This window comes from Rhinopithecus bieti, unplaced genomic scaffold (assembly GCF_001698545.2).
Source record: "Rhinopithecus bieti isolate Rb0 unplaced genomic scaffold, ASM169854v2 scaffold_12891, whole genome shotgun sequence".
Classification (NCBI taxonomy): Eukaryota; Metazoa; Chordata; class Mammalia; order Primates; family Cercopithecidae; genus Rhinopithecus; species Rhinopithecus bieti.
The window spans coordinates 367,022-372,545 of NW_016807322.1; positions in this window are offsets into that span (position 1 = coordinate 367,022).

A 5,524-nucleotide genomic window follows, 5' to 3' on the forward strand; every position below is an offset into this window, starting at 1 on the left:
CTGCTTCCCAATAAAGAAAAAAAAAGTATTTCTTTAAAAAGACGTTTTTAGGTGCCATTGGAAGTCTCCAATTTGTCTGGTTCTAAAACCAGCTATTTACAATGTTGTACACAAACACATTATTGTAGGTATTTTAAAAATCCCCATTTTTCATCATTGTTGCCTATGACTATCTTGGCATATCTAATTTCCTAGATAACTACAAGAGTGTGCTTCATATGTATTATACATAAATCCAACTGGTGTTTCTAAAAAAAAAGTGTTCAGATTTTGAAGATGGGTTTTTTTTCATAATTTGGGAACTTTTCAGAAGTGACAAAAGCTGAGGATGTGTTGTTGAGAGAGGAGAAAGGAAGAAACTGGTCAGACAGGCAGTTAGGGTGGGTCCTCAGTTAAATTATTTCAAATAAAAGAATAGCCTGCAGGAACAGATAAGGGAACTTGCACAGGGGGGTTTACTACCTAAGACATGCCCACAGCTGCAAATATAAGAAAGGCTACATAGATGACTTGCCCAGACATGCCTGCAATGGAAAACTCTGTCGCCTGACACATATGCAGTAAGGGGAACAAAGCAATATGCAGTAACTCAAGTTAAGGGCCCACATGTGCACTGTGAGGATAGGGTGTAGTTACCAGAAATTCATACCTTATGCAAATAAGATACCTAATCCTCATCAGTTACTTATAAAAGCCTTTGCATTCACTGTAAAAATGGCAACCCTCTTCCAGGCCCCCTGTCTGTGGTGGAGACCTTTCTTCTTTTGCTTATTATACTTCCACTCCAACCTCACTCACCCTTTGTGTCCATGCTCCTTAATTCTCTTGGTCATAAGACAAAGAACTCTGAGTGGTACCTCATAATGAGAGGCTGCTACATTATGGTACATTGGTGAGACTGTAACATTTTAAGGTTGAAGTTTAATGTATCTTGGACTATCCCTAACCACTAGGTGATAGCAGAGTGCTCAAGATACGGGGGACCCAGACTCTCATATTATACCTGTCTGGAAGAGCAAAAGGTGGTACACTTCAGTTAGAAACTAACAAAGATTGGTCACAAATAAAGTCTAAGTCTGAATTTTCAAGTAATAAAAAACAGTTGCAATCTTAAAAGTATGCTGTGCAACTGTTATGGTAGTCCGTAACTGCCAAGACTTTGATCCAAACTTCTGCTATGAGATAGAGGTGGAAAAACCTTGAGCAGACTTGACTAGAACCTGCACTGTGAAAGAAAGGCAGGAAAAAAAAAAAGGCATTTCTCTGCAGAGCTCTTTCCCTGAATATCATATCCAGAGAGAGAAATCAAAGTCTTCACTCTTAAAGGAAAGACAGGGTTTGAAAACAGCCCAAATAAAAAGTCTAGAGTCAGAGTTCCAAATTCAGGAGAACTCACCCCTAACACCCAATGGGACTTTTGAAGACAGTTTATGAGTTTACGGAGTAATACTTTCAGAGGCAAACACCAGGGGGCTAAAGGGAGTCCTGTCAACGTATGCCAGATGTGTTGACCCGAACAAAAGAAGCTGAGGCAGAATCAATATGAGTAGAAAGTTTTTGTGCCAGTCTTGAGGATTGCAACGCAGGAGAACAGATTCAAGTTTCTCTGAATATAGACTCTGATTAGCAGCAGTTACACGTGGTATTTTAAAGAGAAAGAAGAGGTAGTTCCTGAGTTTTTTATTAAGAATTTACATTAAAATTACATACACTATTGATTGGCTATACATTGTTAAGCCATAGGTTGTGGGTTGTAGTATCAGGTGTGGCATTATTGGTTAATTTATGACTACTTCTGGCAATAGTAAGCAGTTTCAAGAGAGGAATACATAGCTGAAAAGACTGAAAGCAGGACATGATTGCTTTCTCATTTTAATGTCTCTCTGAGCCTGATAATAAAAAGGACTTGGCATTCCTCAGATAAAACTTATTTTCTTTTCTCAACTTCCACCTAACCCCTGAGTCTGTCTATCTGGTAGCTTTCTATGTTCATGGTCAGACCCACTATGGTAAAATTACCAGTTTTGCAAGACTGAACGTGGCTGGGAAGTGGCAGCAACAGAGGCAAGGATTCAGATTTCTGCTCTAAGATTCAAAAGACTTTGCAGACAGAATTTGCTGATCTCTTCAGGAAGGCTTTCCTAAAACTTTACAAAAGCTGGAATACTTTAATAATAACAAAAATGTTAAAATAAAATCAGAAAGGCTGAGAAAGTTATCTATTTTCTACACTAGAGTAGATCCTGAATCCTGCCTTATAACTAGATCTTAAACCTTAAGAACTTTTTCTTCAAAGTTTTTCAGTATTTAAAAAAAATATTGGCTGGGTGCGGTGGCTCACGCCTGTAATCCCAGCACTTTGAGAGGCTGAGGTGGGCAGATCACAAGGTCCGGAGATCAAAACCATCCTGGCCAACATGGTAAAACCCCATCTCCACTAAAATACAAAAAAATTAAATTAGCCAGGTGTGGTAGCATGCACCTGTAGTCTCAGCTAACTTGGGAGGCTGAGGCAGGGGAATTGCTTGAACCCGGGAAACGGAGGTTGCAATGAGCCAAGATTGCGCCACTATACTCCAGCCTGGCAACAGAGCAAGACTCTGTCTAAAAAAGCAATTTTAAAAAAATGCCAGAAATGGTGTATTGTTTCCTGATTTGCTCTGTGACTTCACAATAGCCAACTATTGTTGCTGTATCTTTTTTTTTTCTTCTGCAAAGGGAAAACAATAACATCCACTCTTAGAGAACACTATAGGAGTTCATTATTTTTTGTTAGAGAGTTCTGAATAAACAGTGCTGGGATTTAGTCTTAAATAAATCAGTAGCCTAAATTATTCTTAAAATGATGACAAAAGAGTACAACTAATTTGGGGCATTGGAGACACTTGTGAAGGAATGGCAAACATCAGAAATTGGGTGTAACGGTTGTCAGAGATTCCTGAGGACCATCAGGTTTTTGGAAGGACTTTTAAACTTGGAGATTTAAGTGACCTAAATTGAATCTTAATTGTTCTTCCTCTGGAGAAAAATAGTGACACCCAGGTGGGTGGTTGCTCTTTATGATGAGAAAATAAGGTAAGCCAGTCACTCCTTTGAGAAAACATCCTGTTTTGGTTTTAGTAGCCCCAGGCGGTAGGCAGAACTCAAATGGGTAAATTTGTCTCTAAAGGGCATTTAATTTGAAATTTCATTGTATTTTGCATTTGAAAACACACACATATTTACTGGGCATGGGGGTGTGTGTGGGACGTAGTGGGGAGGGGGACAGAAGAAAAAAGAAAACACATATACCCACATTTTTTTTTTTACTTTCTGTAAGCACGCAGTAAGGAGGGAAAGGAGTGAGCTAACAGATGGTATAAATCTAGTCACTTCAGACTGATAGGTCTTATCTATTGGCAGTTTTCATCTGTGAGAAGGAGAAATAGCTGGTTTTCACCTAGACAAGGGTGAGCAGGTAGAAATACCCCAAGTGACTTTCTCATGAAAGAGGAATGTCTGTTGGGTAGTTGCACCATCAGAAAAATTTGTTCTTCAATAAAATATTACTAAATTTAGGAAAGCAACATCTGGATTAATGAAGTCTGAGGAGTCTTCATAACGCCCTCCAGATTTTTTTTTTAATTTTATTTTCACATTCATAGTGTAAGGCCTATTAGCTAACTATTACCAATCATAGATTATACCTGCTTCAGGGAATAGATAAAATTGTATATTTGCTTATAATTAGTGTGTTTATGGTTTCTAAACTAACTGGTTCTTTAGAGATATTTGGAGAGTCTTTTAATGTTGTATATGATGTTAACTTAATTTGCATTACAAAAAATAAGAGGTCATATATAACCTGGGTTGAATGGCTTTTCAGAACATTTTAGAGTTGCCAGGAATCTTTCAGGACATGTGGCCCTATCTCCTTTCCTACGTGATTTCTGTCAGATAGTGGTCCACTTTCTGGGAATGCAGCCCAGCAAGTCCCAGCCTCGTTTTTCCTAGCTCTCACTCAAGATGGAGTCACTCTGGTTCAAATGCCTCTGACACAGGCATCACATCAAGTTTCCTGTGAAAAGGAGGTTCACCACACGTAGAGGCCATCAGTTCCACTCTTAACACCACTGTACAGTTGGTGGTATGTCATTGGCATTCTATAAATAATTAGGATAAATTGTATCAAATATGGAGCAACTGCCCTGTTGTATCCCCAGTCACACCTGTCAAATACCTATCTGGGTGGTTTGTGTGTTTTACCTACATAAAGCTCAGGTTGATTTTGAGAGACAGGACTAGCTGGATTTCCTAGGCCGAATAAGAATCCCTAAGCCTAGCTGAGAAGGTGACCGCATCCACCTTTAAACATGGGGCTTGAAACTTAGCTCACACCCAACCAATCAGGTAGTAAAGAGAGTTCACTAAAAAGCTAATTAGGCAAAAAACGGGAGGTAAAGAAATAGCCAGTCATCTATCACCTGAGAGCACAAGGGGAGGGACAATGATCAGGATATAAACCCAGGCATTGCAGCTGCAAAGGCTACCCACTTTGGGTCCCCTCCCTTTGTATGGGAGCTCTGTTTTCACTCTATTAAATCTTGCAACTGCACACTCTTCTGGTCCGTGTTTGTTACCTCTCAAGCTGAGCTTTCGCTCACAGTCTACTGCTGCTGTTTGCCGCCCTTGCAGACCTGCCACTGACTTCCATCCCTCTGGATCTAGTAAGGTTTCTGCTGTGCTCCTGATCCAGGGAGGCACCCATTGCCACTCCTGATCCGGCTAAAGACTTACCATTGTTCCTGCATGGCTAAGTGCCTGGGTTCGTCCTAATTGAGCTGAACACTAGTCGCTGAGTTCCACGGTTCTCTTCCGTGACCCAGGGCTTCTAATAGAACCATAACACTCACCGCATGGCCCAAGATTCCATTCCTTGGAATCTGTGAGGCCAAGAACCCCAGGTCAGAGAACAAGAGGCTTGCCGCCATCTTGGAAGTGACAGGCCACCATCATGGAAGCCCTGGAAGAAAGGACCCTGGTAACAATTTTCCTGTTATCTCTAGTTTCAGGGAGGCTGAATTACATAATGGTTACGAGCAAAGAATCCAGAATCACTGCTTTTGTTAGCTTTGTGACAATCTTCTGACTTTTCGTCTCAAAATTTCAATTTGAGGTTAAAGATTAAATAATATCAACAACATTTACTGCTTATTATGTTTCAGATTCTTTTAAGCTGTTTGTTTCACCCCTTAAACTTTAAAATATTATAACCACTTTATTTAAACCTACAGTTTTCTTATCAGTTGGGTATTGTAATTTTCCCTTTGTAGGGATAAAAAAAAAAGTCAAGTGAGGAGAAGTCCTCTCACTTGCCAAGATCATAGAGCCAGGAAAAGTCAGATTCAGGACATGGAATTAGGTCACCTAGTTGCTTAGGTCTTTCCTCCTGGATTTACATTTTCAAAAGCTTCAGGAATCATCTGCACTTTTTGGGGGGAGTAGCTTATTTTGTTCTTATGATCTCTTTTTTTTTAAAAAAAAA